The 15,711-nt window shown below is 42.8% G+C and overlaps 1 long non-coding RNA gene across 1 annotated transcript; it reads left to right on the top strand.

Moving 5' to 3' along the window:
- Window positions 1-7,795: 7,795 nt before the first annotated feature.
- Window positions 7,796-13,601, top strand: LOC118833432. The gene is made up of 6 exons (XR_005009320.1): window positions 7,796-7,815; window positions 8,131-8,211; window positions 9,468-9,601; window positions 12,557-12,640; window positions 13,144-13,192; window positions 13,498-13,601. It is a non-coding gene; the product is annotated as an uncharacterized LOC118833432 (long non-coding RNA).
- The last annotated feature ends 2,110 nt before the right edge of the window (window positions 13,602-15,711 follow it).

Here is a 15,711-nt window from a genome sequence, read left to right on the forward strand (position 1 = left end):
GAAAGAGGTAGTATCTGAGTTGAACCTTGAAAGAAGAGACAGGGTGTCTACCTGCCAAGACAAACACTGGAACTATATGAACACAATTATAAAATGCTTTTCACACAAATAAAGTCAGACCTAAACAACTGGAAAAATACTAATTGCTCATGGGTAGGCTGAGCCAGTATAATAAAAATTACAATTCTACCTAAATTAATCCATTTATTCAATGCCATACCAATCAAATTACCAAAAATTATTTTATAGAGCTAGAAAAAGTAATAACAAAATTCATCTGGAAGAACAGAAGTTCAAGGATATCAGAGGAATCAATGAAAAAAAATGTGAAGGAAGGTGGTCTAGCTGTACCAGATCTCAAACTGTGTTCTAAAGCAGCAATTATCCAAACAATCTGGTACTGACTAAGAAGTAGAACGGTGGATCAGTGGAATAGGTGAGGTACATAATACACTATAGTAAATGATCATAGGGATCTAGCACTTGATAAACCCAAAGGTCCAAGCTTTTGGAACAAAAACTCATTATTTGACAAAAACTGCTAGGAAAACTGGAAAGCAGTATGACAGAAACTAGGTAAAGACCAACAACCCACACTCTTTACCAAGATAAGGTCAAAATGGGTACATTATTTAGACATAAAGGATGATGCCATAAACAAATTAGGAGAGCGTAAAATAATTTACTTGTCAGAACTATGGATAAGGGAAGAATTTAGGACCAAACAAGATATAAAGAGCATTATGGAATGTAAAATGAATAATTGTGATTATATAAAATTAAAAAAGATTTTGAACAAACACCAAAATTAGAAGGAAACCAGAAAACTGGGGGGGTAGGGGAGGGATTTTGCAAACAGTGTCTCTGATAAAGGCCCCTGTTTCTCAAGTACATAGGGAACTAAGTCACATTTATAAGAATATAAGTCATTTCTCAATTGATAAGGTCAAAGGATATGAATAGGCAGTTTTCAGACAAAGAAATCAGTCATATGAAAAAAATGCTCTAAATCACTATTGACTAGAGAAATACAAATTAAAACAACTTTGAGGTACCTCCTTACTACACCTATCAGATTTGCTAATATGACAAAAAAGGAAAATGATAAATGTTGGAAGTGAGGTGGGAAAATTGAGGCACTAATGCACTGTGGGTGAAGTTGTGAACTGATCCAACCATTGTGGAAAGCAATTTGGAACTATGGAATTACAGAACTATGCCCAAAGGGCTATAAAACCATTCATACCCTTTGACCCAGCAATACCACTGCTGGGTCTGCATCCCAAAGAGATTTTAAAGGTGCGGGGAGGACCTATTTGTTAAAAAATATTTTTAGCAGTTCTCTCTATGGTGGCTAAGACTTGGTCATTGACAGCATGCCCATCAGTTGGGGAATGGCTGAACAAGATGTGGCATATGGTTGTGATGGAATATTATTGTGCTATGAGAAATGACAAGCAGGATGCTTTTAGAAAAACCTGGAAAGATTTAGATGAATGGATGCAAAGCGAAGTGAGCAGAACCAGGAGAACATTGTACACAGTAACAGAAATATTATACAATGAAGAACTGTGAATGACTCGGCTATTCTCAGCAATACAATGATCCAAGACATTCCCAAAAGACTGGTGATGAAACATGCTATCTGCCTCCAGAGAAAGAACTGATGTTGTCTGAATACAGACCGAAGCACGCTATTTTTCACTTTCTTTTTTTGTTGCTGTTGTTCAAGTCTTCTTATACATAATGAATAATATGGAAATGTTTTACGTGATTGCACACGTATAAACTATATCAGATTGCTTTGTTGTCTTAGGGAGGGAAAGAGGGAGGGAAGAAGGGAGGGGTGGAATTTGCAATTCAAAACTTAAAAAAATATTCAAAATTGTTTCAACATGTAATCAGGGGAAAATAAAATAAAATAAAAAATAAAAATAAAACAAGGGGAAAAAGAGAAAGAAGGGGAAAAAAAATCAAGAGACTGGAGTTAGGAAACAGTCCATTCTAGGTTTGGGCTAGACATGAGACAGAAGGAAGCATGAAGAAAAGGAACACAGAATAGTCCAAATTGTCTAAAATACAGAGCACGTGAGGAGCAGGAGTGTGTGGTGAGGTTGGAAAGATAACGCAATCTCAGAACTGGAAGGAACCCCAGAGGCTGCTTAGGCTAAACTGTATGTGAACAAGAGTCCCTTTTTCAACATCTGCAATAATCAATCATTGAGTCTCTGCGAAGACCTCCAGTGAGGGAGAAGCCACCACCTTGTGAAGTAGTGCATTCCACTTTGGAACAGCTCTCATTGTTAGGAAATTTCTCTCATTGTTAGGAAATTTTGCCTTATGCCAAACCGAAATCTATTTCTCTGAAACCTCCACTCTTTGCTCCTTATTCTGTCTTCTGAAGCCAAGCAGAACATATTGAGCGTCTCTTCAACCATGACAGGCCTTCAAAAACATGAAGACAACTATTATTTCCCCTACCTTGAATTTTTCCTTCTCCAGAATAAACATCCCTACTTGCTTTAATCAGTTCTTACATGGCATGATCTCAAGGTCCTTTCCCATCCTGGTTGTCTTCCTCAGGATGCTTTCTAAAACATGGGGCCTCAAAGTGAATCCAATGGCCCAAATATGACCTGCCCAGGGTAGAATCCATTGGAACTATCCCCTCCCTAGCCCTGACTACCATGCCTCTTAATATAACTAAGGATTGAACTAACTTTCTTAGCTGCCATATCATCCTATGGAGTCATGATGAGATCGCAGTCTACTCAAACTCCCAGAAATTTTGCAGATGGACTACTGCTGCCTATTCATTCCTCTATGATCTTGTACTTATAAAGTTGGCATTTTGACACCAAATGTAAGATTTCGTATTTATCCCTATTAAAGTTCATCTTGAGTGGCAGTGTTGAATAGTGGATAGTGCTGAATCTGAAAGGAACCCAAAAAGACCTGGATTCAAATCCTCCTTCTTGCACTAGTTAGTTGTGTGACCATGGGCAAGTCACTTAACCTCACTAAGACTGTAAGTTATGGATACATGGTAATTTGCATTGGGGGAAGGAATTCACAGGTCTTTAACATATTGGTAGAAATTTTATCTTAACAAACTTAGCCTAACATTGACTGTTGAGACATTTTTTGGATGCTAACTCTGTTACCTAGACTATTAAATCTTCTCCCTAGCTTTTGTCATCTACAAATCTTATCAAGTAACTTCATCCAAGTTATTGATAAAAATATTAAAAGGCACAGAGCCAAACACAACTCTTTAGGGCTCACCACCAGAGAACTCTTTCCAAATTGAGGCAGACCCATTAATGACTAATCTAATCATTCAATCAGTTTTGTATCCACTTAACTGTGTACTATCTGAGACTGGAACGAAGGAAAAGACAATGAGGGAAGTTGTCGAGGAGGTTTGAAATTTGAAGTTGGGAGGTCACTTCTTACTGATGGTCTCAATTTTCTTAGTAAAGTATGAAGTGAGGCCCTCTGCTGAAAGGTTAGGAACGGGGATGATATAGATCGGTGTTGTCAAATTCAAATAGAAATGGGGCCATTAAACCATACATAAGGACACATATGGGATGTACCTTGACTTCAAAAACTATGTTTTCTACATATCTTTGTTCTATTCTATTTTTATTTATTTTGTTAAATATTTCCCAATTACATTTTAATCTGGTTTGGGTCTCACTCAGTAATGTTGGGGGCCTTGTATTTGACACTTCTGATGCAGATGACTTGAGATAGAAGATAAGGTTTGGAAGAGACATTGTGAGAAGTGTGACAATGTTACAACCAGGGAAGGATAAAAAGGATTGATATGACCCAATAAGGACCCAGTTAAGATAAGATTTTTCATAAACCATAACTTTCATTAATTTTTTTTAAATTTTGCTAGGAATGTAAGTCAAGTTCATTGACCAATTGTTTACAAATTCCATTGTCTTCCTTTTTTTTGAAAATTAGAACATTTGCCCTTCTCCAGTTCTGTGACCCTTTTTTATTCTCCAGTCTTTCAGTGGCTCAGTAATCATATCCACCAGTGCTTTCAGTACCCTGAGATACAGTTCATTCCATTCTGGTGACTTAAACTCATCCAAGATAATTTAGGCATTCTCTTATTATTGGGTTGGACCCAGACTAGGAAGCTATGTAGGTTAGTGCATGTGACCACAAACACCTCATTTAATCTGTCTGGGTCTTAGTTTCTTCATCTGTAAAAATGAGGGTGCTTGACCAGTTGTTTTTATCTAAGATCCCTTCTAGTTCTAAATTCTAGGAAATAGATAGGCTCATTGTCACTATTTCAGTGAAGGGACCTGGACAGACCACATCTAGAATACTGTGCTCAGCTCTGGGTACCACATTTCAGGAAGGACATTGCTAAGACTTAGAGTATCCAAGAGGACAGTCACCAGGGTCATGAAGGGTCTCAAGATGATGCCGTAAAGACTGGTTGAAGGAACTGGAGAAGAGAAGACTTACAGCAACCATCTTTGAGTATTTGAAGGGCCACCAAGTGAAAGAATGATTGGACTTGTTCTGCTTGACCTTAAAGGGATCAAGGTAGGAGCAAAGGATGGAAATTGCAGTGAGGGAGATTTAGGCTTGATGTCAGGAAGAACCTCCTAATACTTAGAGCTATTCCAAAGTAGTATGAGCTACCAGGGTACAGCAATAAAAGACCTTTACAAGATCTTCAAGCAAACACTGGATAATGGACATATTGTAACAGAATTCTTCTTCATGTATGGGTCAGGCAAGCTGTCCTTTCCATCTTTGAGTATCTATGATGCTAAGACCACTTTGTGCTACACTGTAAAGGATGCACTAGAGAGCTGAGAAAACTAGAGGCGGGAAGATTGGTCAGGGGGATATTACAATAATCTAGGTGAAAAGAAATGACAGCCTTTAGCAGAGCAGTTGCTATAGGAATAAAAGAAGTGGAGGGACCAATGAGAGAGATGTTGCAGGGGTAGAAAGGACACGTCTTGGAAACGGATTGGCTATGTGGGAATGAGAAAGGAAAGAATGATGAAATCCTGAGCCCATGAGAACAATCCACATTTTTACAGCAATTTCAGGTTTACAAAGCCCTTTCCTCTGTACAATTTTGTGAGGTTGGTAGAGCAAGGACTATTATCCATATTTTCAAATAAAGACATTGAGGCTATGGAAGACAAGTGACTTGCCCAGAATCACACAATTGGTGACAAAATAAAAAGGACCTTAGAGATTGAATTTAACCTCTTCATCTTACAGATGAGGAAATTGAGTCCTAGAAGGGGAGTGGGTTTGTGTAAGGTTATAGAGTTAGTAGCAGGGAACTTCATTGAAGCATATGGGGTTAGAGAAGAGCTGGAGACTTCCTACTAGTCCACGGTATCCCTACTTCCAGGCTTAAAAAAGACAGGGTCCTGAAACTCCGCTGGAAGGAAGCCACCGGAGAGCCATCTCTACTAGCTCTAAATCCTATGATCTTCATAGGACCGGCGGACAGCAGACAGATGCCCAGTATGGCTTTGCTTTCCGCGCTTCCCCAAATTCTCAAGCCAGCTGACAGCTGGAGTGATGGTGAGCAGGGGAAAGTGAAGGGAAGCACTGGGAGACAAAGGTGACTGCCTGCGCCTGCGCCAGGCACGCCCTAGCCACCGAAGGAAAGGGTTGAAAGAATGGGACATCCAGGGACCAAACCAAGTGCCCTCTAACCCTTGCGCCCCCTGGCGAAGTACAGAACACCCTTCCCCCCCCGCTCCCCTTGCTTCCCCAACGTTCAGCCAGTAGCTTTCTTCTATTCTGAAAAGGAAGCTACTTTCTATGATGTAATCTGAGAAGTTGAGCTCCGAGAGAGGGTCCGATTGGCCAAATCGATAATCCCCTCCCAGGGACTCCACCTTCCCTCCTCCCTCCTCCCTTACCCAAGGGCTATAAAAGAGCTGAGCCAGAGACGGGGATGCTTTCTACACCTGGGTCTCCTGGCGAAGCTTTGAAGCAGATGAGCGTATGTGTGAGGGGATGGGAACCAAGGGTGGGGGTGCAGAAAAGAGAGACGGGTGGGGAAGGATTGAAGAGACCGTGGGGGTGGGGGTGCCAAGACAACAAAGGAGGATCTAGGATGTTGACAAGTTAAGACGGCCTGGGAGGGTGCCTACTGGGAGTCCTTATGAGAGGCGAAGCACCTGCTGGTGCTGTAGAACAGACTCCAATCTAGTCCCAGGATGGCTCCGCGCTGGGGTATGGAGGCTAGGAAGTGAGAAGAAACTCGGAGGTGAGCAGTTTGCGGGTAAGGGTCCAGCCCATTAAGAGGAAGAAATGGGCTTGACTTGGCTCTAAAGCAGTGCCACGGGGTCTTGCCGGTCCATTTCAAACAGGGTGCGGGGGAGGGGAGAGAAGAATCTCGGGCGGTGAGGAATAGAGCCGCGGAGTGGAGGGGGTTGGGGGAGAGGCTTCAGAACTGGGGTCCGAACAATTCTAAGCTCAGAGAGCTGCTCTGGGCTGTGCCGGGCTCTCCCAGCAAGAGGGCAGGAGACTGTGCACACCGGGGTGCTGTCAGAAGAGCGGAGAGCTTCAGCACTGAAGGTCGGAGAGCTCCCAGCCTTCAAACTGATCAGCGGTGAAGCCAGATTCTTCAGCAAAGAACACTGTAAGGCAGCTCCTAGCTGAAGCTAGCAGAGCGCTTCAGAACCGGGCTTCCGGACAGTTCTCAGTGCTTTAGGATGCCTGAGCCCTGCTCTTTAGAGGTGCTCAGCGCCACCCACTGGGTAGGCAGGGCGGGGATGAAGGGCGGGGCGGGGCGGGGTTGGAGCTGGGTAGGAGTGTTCAGGCACCTAGTACAAGATTAGCTTTTCTAGTAGAACTCTCTACTACGCGGTCTCCGGTTCAGTTGCGCTGAGCCAGAGGTTGAGGGAGAGGGACAGGGGACATCATTTGTTATCCCTATCTGGTAGAAGCGGACCCCAAAAAGTTAACAATCTTCCCCCACTCTCCTACCAGTCCAGAGAGCAGAGCTCAAGTTTCCGGGGTAAACTTTCGCTAAATTCAAGACTCAGGATGCTGGAAACCGTACTGTTTGAGGCTCTAGGAATCAAGAGGTTGCCGAGCCTAAGTAGGAGTGAGAGCTAAACATGTATGCGGGGTCTTTTATAGATACTGAGCCCCTCATCCCTCACCCCTTCTGTCAATGCCAGAGAGAGCCAGAACAGACTCCGATGGTTTGAACAACTAAGCCTGCCAAGCAGGAACCGTCTAATCTAACTGGAATGCCCACTGCAGGTTGCAGCAAAGAGCTAGATGACCTTCGGGCAACAGGAGCAAAGGGGACCACAATGCCCACCAGGTAAACCCAACTAGGTTTTGTCTTTTGCGGGGGTGGGGGTGGGGGAGCGGTTAGTCAATCCACGTGCCTGGCGCCCCACTGTGACAGCCAGGGTTAGTGCAAGTACAAGTTGCCCAACAATTTGGATGACTGAACTTCGGATAGCCTTGGGGACACAAGGCAAAGGAAATCCCAGGGGCTCAGTTTCCTTGTATGATAATGCAATGAAAAGAACAATGAATTTGAAACAAAGGACCCAGGTTGAATCTTGACCTTGGGTTTTTTTGTTTGTTTGTTTGTTCTTACTGCCTCTGTCTTTCTAGACTTCAGTTTCCTCCATGTAAAATGAGTTTAGACTGGACGATCTCTAAGTTTAGCAACTTGGCGGGGAAAGTGAGAGGATAAGAGATGTCTCCAGGTTCTCCTTTCTCCCCTTTCCCACTACCCATCTCCGAGTCCTCTTCTTTCTTCAACCTATAAAAATGGAGGTAACGAAGCAGCAGGGGGAGCAGTTCTCATTTAATGGAATGGCAAAGTGCACTACAGGGGGAGCCCTTGACTGTCCACCCAGCGGTAGTATCACCACCCAATTCCACACTCTGTGTTTGGTTTTCATTGGGCAATGGACCCTTTCTCCTTATCTCAGTTCTGTTTCTTGGGAGAGGGCCTGCTGCCCTTCCAGTTTTCCATACCTAGAACTAAGAAAGTCCCTACTCCTATAACCCCCTTCTCTCCATCCAACAAAGAGAAGAAGGCCAGAACAAAGCTGCACTTGCCCCTGACTCTTCTTCCCCCTCCTCTAGACCATGCACCACAAAAACCATGGGACAAGGACCAATGCTAAAGATCACACCAAGAGAGACATGAGCAGCACCTGCATCCAGGTACTCAGTTATAATGACTCTAAGAGATCTGAATCACACAGGTCTGAAGAGTTGGGGACTAGAGTCAGAAGCCCCAGCAGGTGGTTAGTCAGTCAATCAACTAGCATTTATTAGGTGGTTACTAAGAGCCAGGTACTCTGACAAGCACTAGGAATGCAAATACTAATAGAAAGACAGTCCTTGCCCTCAAGGAGCTTACACTATAATGAATAAAGACAACACATAAAAGGAAACAGAAAGGTGTGTGGCGGGGGAGCAGGGTTATAAAGGTACTCACTGTGGGGGCATGATAGAGAAAATCCCAAATACAACCTGGAGAGGAATGAGACATGGCTAGCCTGGATACCCTCCTTAAGTAAAGGTTCTAGGAGAAGCCATCCAATCATAGGAAGAGGTTGAAGAAGGAAAAGGGTCTTCCAATTTGTGAATTCCAGGGCTGGAATGAGATTAGAACTTCCCAGGATTTCATGCTCCCTCTTGCTTATGGAGGGGGTGGGAGGAGTGAAGAAAGAGAGCAAATGACTCTCTCATCCCTAGTACCCCAGACAGGATTGGTGTTAGGAGCTGAGCCTCTGAGGATAGCCTATACTTCTCTTTGGTTGTTTTTTTATTTTTTCCTGGGGATGGTGATGGTGAAGCAATTGGGGTTAAAAGACTTGCCCAGGGTCACACAGCTAGCAAGTATCTGAAGCTACATTTGAACTCAGGTCTTCCTGACTTCAGGGCTAGTGCTCTAGCCATTACACCTCCTAGCTACCTCCCCCCCCCCCATACTTCTCTTTATTCTGCTTCAGCACTAAGCACAGGCTTCTCCAGTCTCACAAATGTGAGCACTTAATGATCAAAAGATTGCAGATTCAGAGCTGGAAGGGACCTTAGAGGCCATCAAATCCCAAAAGACAGATTAGGGAAGTGAGATAGAGAGAGTGTAAGTGATTTTTCCAGTGTTTGTAATGACTGAGGTGAGATTTGAACCCAGGTCTCTAAGTCTAGTGCCAAATATGCCAAACTATGCACTCTAAATGAGAGGGACCTTGGAAAATAGAGGGAGACAGGCATACAGAGATGCTTTGTGCACCTGTACCCAGGAAAAACCAAAGCCTACATTGAGTACTGAGGAATACAAGAGTGTACGTGGAGAACACAGGGTACCTGGATATACCAGAGTGGGGAAGAAGTGGAGATAGCAAACTCTGGGCTCTAAACTAGTCTGTCCTCCAAATCTCATCTTCTTTACTACACCCCATCCCAACCAGGTATTTCCAGCTCCTTAGAACCCAACCTTAAGGGAGGCAGCACCACTCACCACTAGTCTGCTGACCCAAGGAGATTCCTGATTGTCCTACGCCCCTTCTGCAAAGAATGTCAGAAGAAGTGAAGGAGGAGACAGGTAGAGCCTCAGGAGGTCTGGGATTGGGAAAAAAAAAGCCATGAAAGTTCAACTCAGGGAGAACTGTGAGCTGAGTGTATAGATATTAGCTTCTGTGTGTATCTCTTCCCCAGCTGGCTAGAATCACATCCTCCTCCCCTTACTCATCTCCCCTCCCCATCCAATTGGCTGGACCCAGCGATAGCTCTGGGAAAGATGTGAGTAGTGGCTTCATGGTTAAATGAGAAAATGTTCTGTAATCATAGGACTTAGGTCATCTCGTCTCAGCCCCTCCCCCCATTTTACAGATAAGGAAATGGTTCAAAGCTTTGTCTAAGGTCACGCAAGGAAGCAAGTAGCAGCAGCAGGGTTTGACTCCAAAGAAATCTCACTTGATCCTTTCTTAAAATCAGCAGGGGTTCTTGCCGGCATTTCTAAAGCATCTCCCCCCAGCCCCACCCTATATCCAGGGCTATGACAAATCACAGGATCTTAGAGGTACCCAGACTATACATCTGAGACAATGGTTAGCCTCATTTCATCATCATGTCTGTGCTAAGATTGTAGACAAGGCAGAGAGTATCGTTATTGTGGCTCTTATTAATGACAATCATTTGCAAAGTCCTTTCCTTACAATACTCCGGGGAGGCAGGTAGTGAAAGTACTGTCTTCATTTTCTAGATAAAGAAACTGAGGCCAGGACCTAGGCCCAGGCTCCTCTGACTCCAAATCTATTGTTCTTTCTACTATGCCTGTAGTTCTTAATCTTGGGTTCATGAATTTATCTTTTTAAAATTTTTCTTGCTGTATTTCAGTATAATTGGTTTCCTTTTTTTAAAATCCCGTGCATTTTACTTTATGCATTTAAAAACATAATTCTGAAAAGACTACAATCTTTACCAGACTGCCAAAGGGATCCAGGACACACGAAAAGGTATAGAAGCCCTGCACTAAACAATAGCTACCTCTCCTCTCCATTTTACATAGGGAGAAACTGAGACCCAGAGATGTATAGTGACTTGCCTAAGAAAGTGGCAGAGCTCAGGACTCGAACCCAGGTCTCCAGGATCCTAGTTGGGTATTCTTTCCATTTTCCATATTGATTTTTTTCTGTGCCATCCACATTCAGAGAACCTTAAAATGGTTAAGGGGTACCCTACCTCCTTTTTTGTCTTCCATATGGGAGAGGAGGATATTGCTTTCTGTAGCTTCTAACAGTCCTCTTAATTCTGAGCTCCAGAAACATTTTGGGAAATAAGCAAAGTCCTCTATCTTGTCCTCTCTCCCACAATTCATTCTTTCCCCCTCTCTCTTCCTCAAAATGAGCCAGGGAGGTGGGATGAGAAAGCATTAGTTTTTTCTAGTTTTACTAATAGGGAAACAGGCTCAGGGTCACCCACGTCAAAGTGTGATGTGTTAAAGCTGGGATCTGAACCCAGGTCTTTCGACCCTCAAGTTCAGTAGTATAGAATGGAGAGAACCACTAGACTTTGGAGAGTGGGAAACCAGGCTTTAAATCCTAGCTCTGGCACTTCCTAGCCGTGTGACAATAAGCAAGTCTTTGAACCTCACTTTTATCATCAGCCAAATGGAGATGGTAGTGCCCAACTACTAATTCTCAGATATGATAACATGTAAAGCAAACTTTGCAAACTTTGAAGTTCTAATTAAATGCCAGTTATCATCATCATTTCCACTTTATCCCTTTGCATCTCCTGCATCTTTGCCCTTGTTCTAACTCCCACTTCAAAACAGTGAGCCCTTTAAAGTCAGTGACTGAGTGTTCTGGTGGCATGATCAATGTTTGCTGAGTGAGGGGTATTCACTGGACAATGCATAGGGCCTATGTCTCCTGAGCTTCTGAAAGGGAGGCTTTGTTTAAAAAACAACAATCCAAGAAATAAAGATGAATGTTCTGTCCCCCAGCTTCATATCTTCTAGTGTTATGGGAGCTACATTGGCTGAATCTTCTACTGCTTTTGTTTAGATATGAGGTACCCAAGGCAGATACTTAAAGATGAACAGGGAGACCAAATTAGCCTAAGTTAAGGGGGACTTTAAATTCCACAACCAACACTTCAAATGATAGTTTTCAGACTGGTTTTAGAGTAAGGCCTCTCAGAGGAGGAGGAAGTCTCGTAGTTGTCTTTTTCTGTTCATCTCTTCCATTTCCCTTTCTCTTCTGCTTTCTCTGTTTCTCCCTTTTTCATGTCTCTGTCTCTCCTGTCTGCTTCTCACTCCTTCCTTTTTCTGTTAGTGTCTCTCTCCTATCTCTTTTCTGTCAATCTGTCTCTCTCCTTCCTCTCTCTCTGCTTATTTGTTGTCCCCCCCATCTCTCTATATGACAAAGATCATCCAATTGAATGCATACCCATAAGTTTTCAGAGTTGCCATAGAAACCAGGTAGGAGAGTGTCTGTTTCCTTTCTGTGGGCTGTCTTTTTTTCCTCCCACTTCCAATCTGAGCTGTAAGCTTTGAGGGAACACAGTGGAATCCCATCAACCTTCTCTCCTCCCACCCATCTCCATTTTTCTATTCCTTAATCTGTCCTCCCTTTATCATCAAACTTCTTCCTTAACAAACCTAGGTGAATACTTCTTCCACCCATCCTAATCACCAGGGCTTTTTTCACTAGCATCTCTAAGGAGAGACCCTCAAGCATTGTTTCTCTCTGTCATGCCAACCCAAGACAAATTTCATCAATTACCCCCAGCTCTCGCAATCTAGACTGTTAGGCCGTCAGGATGGTAATCACATTGTCATTCAGGGAGATCTGGACATCTGGAGCTGGGCCAGGAACAATGTGGGCTTGTTTAATAATAAATCCAGTGAGGAGTGCAGTCAGGGAAACTGATCACCTCTAGCAAAGGGACAAAAAAATTGAAAGATTCAAAGATATCCTGCAACCCAAATGTTTGGGAGGGAAATCATCTTGAAAAAGTGATAAAGAGTGAATATGGCTCCCATTTGCCTTAGGGTATGAAAAGGAACATTTCACTGAAATGGGACTGACATCAGATATAAAATAGAATTCATCCTGCTTTTAAAGTGAAGTGCAAGGTATGTAATACTCTATTCAATGAATAAATCCAGTGTAGCAGAACGGTTCTTGAACTAACAGCTAAGAACTAGAGTTTAGTCCTGGCTTTCTCATTTATCTCAGTCTGTGACCTTAGGAAAATCACTTCTCTGTGTCTATCAGTTTCCCCACCTGAAAACTGAAAGAATTAACCACAATGAGCACCAAGGTCAGCTCTCATATTCTATGTTCTAAGGCCTCCCACCTCTCATTTTCCATGTCCTAGGGCCTTCCTAGTGCTCACATTCTGTGTTCTTTGTTCTAAGACTGCTTCCAGCCTTAATATTCATTGACTCTATATTAGTATTTGGTTTTTTTTTCCTTTAACAAAATAAGATTGCATGGAAAACTGAGATGGACAAGTTTGACACTTTTTCCTTAATGTCACAAAAACTCAAGGTAAAAGAGAGAAATCCAGCTACTGACTTTCCTTCCTGTCCAGACCACCTTTCTAATGACTTTTTATTTGTCTGTTGTACTGCAGTTTTGGTCAGATGGAGAGAGACATGTTGATAAGGACACTTGACCTAGAGGTGAGAACAGGGGCTGGGACTGGCCAGATGCCATTGTTTGATCCAGTTGATAGACCAGGTGACAAGCTAATGGGGTTGTCTAGGTGTGTGTAGCTTAGTGCAGAACAGCCCTCAAGGCTCCTAATTTCCTCATCTCAGCCTTTTAGAAAGCTGGCTACTGTCTGCTTGTCCATCTGGTGCTTCTGAATGCAGATATCAGAAGCAGCCGTTTTTATAGCACATGGTGGGGGAAAAGGTGGGGAGGGGGGGGGCAGGCGGGGTTGGAAGGTAGAAAGGGAGGGAATTGCTTTTTTTCTTTTTTCCAGGAATGGACCTGGTGACTGAATTAAGATCTCATTTAGATAAATCACAATTTCAAAATAGAACCTTCTACATCTCTTTTTATCATTGACTGGCTGTGTGACCCTGAGTGAGTATTGGTCTTTTCCTCTTCCTAAGCATTCATTTTCTACTCTGTGAAATGAGAGCTAGAATCAATGGTTTCTAAAGGCCCTTCTAACTCTCACATTCTACAATTCCATTAATGTTTCCCTATTCTGTCTTTTTTAAAACAAGTTTTATTGGTGCTCTTTCCTTGCCCTATTCTTTCTCCAAGATTCAACTTAAGGAAGAAAGATGATCAAGGGACAAAGGTCACCAATAATAATGATAATAATTATTATACTAATTTATTTCTATGGTACTTTAAGCTATCACAGTAATAGCCAATATTCATATAGTTGTTTTAAGGTTTACAAAGAGCTTTATATAAAATATTTCCTTTGACTCTCAAAACAATTCTGTATGGTGGATACTAAAGGTATTATTAGCCATATTTCACAGATGGGAAAGCTGAGGCTCAATAGAGTTAGGTAATTTACCTATAATTATATGGAACTCAAATCCAAGTCCTTCCTGGTTAGGAAGCCCAAGGCTCTTTCATTATATCATAAAGCCCTCTCCTCAAAACATTCCTTATAATGTAGGCAATCCACATGGTATTAGTATCCTCATTTACAGATGAAAAAACTAAAGCCCAAGAGAAGGTAAGTGATTCTCCTTAGGTCACCCTCCTGGAAAAGGCTATAGCTGAAACAGTGGAGAGCCCAGGTGTGGAGAAGAGACTTGCTAACAAGAGAGTCCCATCATGGCCTTCCCAAAGGGCTAGTCATAAGCATAGGCTTACTGTACAAGGGTATTTAAGGAATATACCAATTGGTTGGTTAAACAGCCAAAAATTGTCAAGTAGAACATCTCATCAGAAGCTTGATATTAAAAATCAATCATATTTCTAAATCTCCAGCGTGGAAATGCTAAAGACAACTCGGAAGCGGTGGCCAGGGATGGAAAACAAGGACATCGGTTTGGTTCCTAGTCAGCTAAGGAACTAAGCAGAAACTGAGGACTAGGAATGCCTAGGAACGTACAGAACATGTAATATCACCAAAGTGGGGGAGAGGAGTGAGAGGCGATGGCCAAAGAATATCTAATTGAATAATTAGTGCTATAACTAGCATCACCCAAGCAAGGCTGGTGGGAAACAGACTACAATAGCTCCCATTTCACTAGAACTATAAGGTTTACAGAATGCTTTCCTTTCAATGACTTTGTACATAGGTAGTACAGGCATCATCACCATTTTACAGAGGAGAAAATGGAGGCTCAGAGAAATGGCTTGAAAAGTTCACATGGCTAAGAAGTGTCAAATCCAGAATTTGAACCCAGATTGCTGCTAAGCCCCAAAGCCCAAATTCTTTCTTCTGTACCTGGCTGGTCTGAGGCAATACTGGTCAAATGCTGTATGGAAGACTAGTGATTTTGTTGTTCTGATTTATGAAAAAGACAACAAAACACAGCCTACCTTACAGCGTGGGCCCTATCCCACCTCTACTCAAGCTGGATGTGATGGGGCTGGCAGCTGGAGGAAGTGAGAGATGATCTCAGTCTTTTAAACTACAAGTCTAGCATCACTATGGGGAATGAAGGCAAGAACTCTGAGGAAGAATGAGGAGTAACATCGATTTCCAAAGAATTATAGGATTTCAAGCTGGGTTCAAACCATGGTTTTAAAGTCCCCATTTAATGCAACCTGTTCATTTTTCAGAAGGAAGAATGGAGAGACAGAGAGGGGAATGTCAATGCCACAGAATCAGAGCCAGAAGGCACCTCAGAAACCATTGAGTCCAGTTTATAAATGACCAAGAATTCCCTCTACAATCTGCCCATCAAGTGGTTATCCAGTCTCTGCCTAAAGACTTCCACTCTGGGAGAACCCCCTTCGCTGAAAGACAGCCCATTTCATGTTGGTCCCTTACCCTCCCGTCTTCTCCAACAAATTGAATTCCTTTTCTATTTTCAATCTTCAGTATCTCTCTACTCAAAGTGACCTGTAATTTCTTAACTGCCAAATCTGATGGCCTTTTCTCATTTCTCATGACCTCTCCATAGCCTTTGGCCACCCTCACCTCTCCCAGCTACTCCCTCTTCTCTGGGTTTTCAAATTGCTGCTTTTTCTTGCTTCTCCTACCTCTTCAACATCT

This window comes from Trichosurus vulpecula, chromosome 1, assembly GCF_011100635.1.
Source record: "Trichosurus vulpecula isolate mTriVul1 chromosome 1, mTriVul1.pri, whole genome shotgun sequence".
In the NCBI taxonomy this organism is placed as follows: domain Eukaryota; kingdom Metazoa; phylum Chordata; class Mammalia; order Diprotodontia; family Phalangeridae; genus Trichosurus; species Trichosurus vulpecula.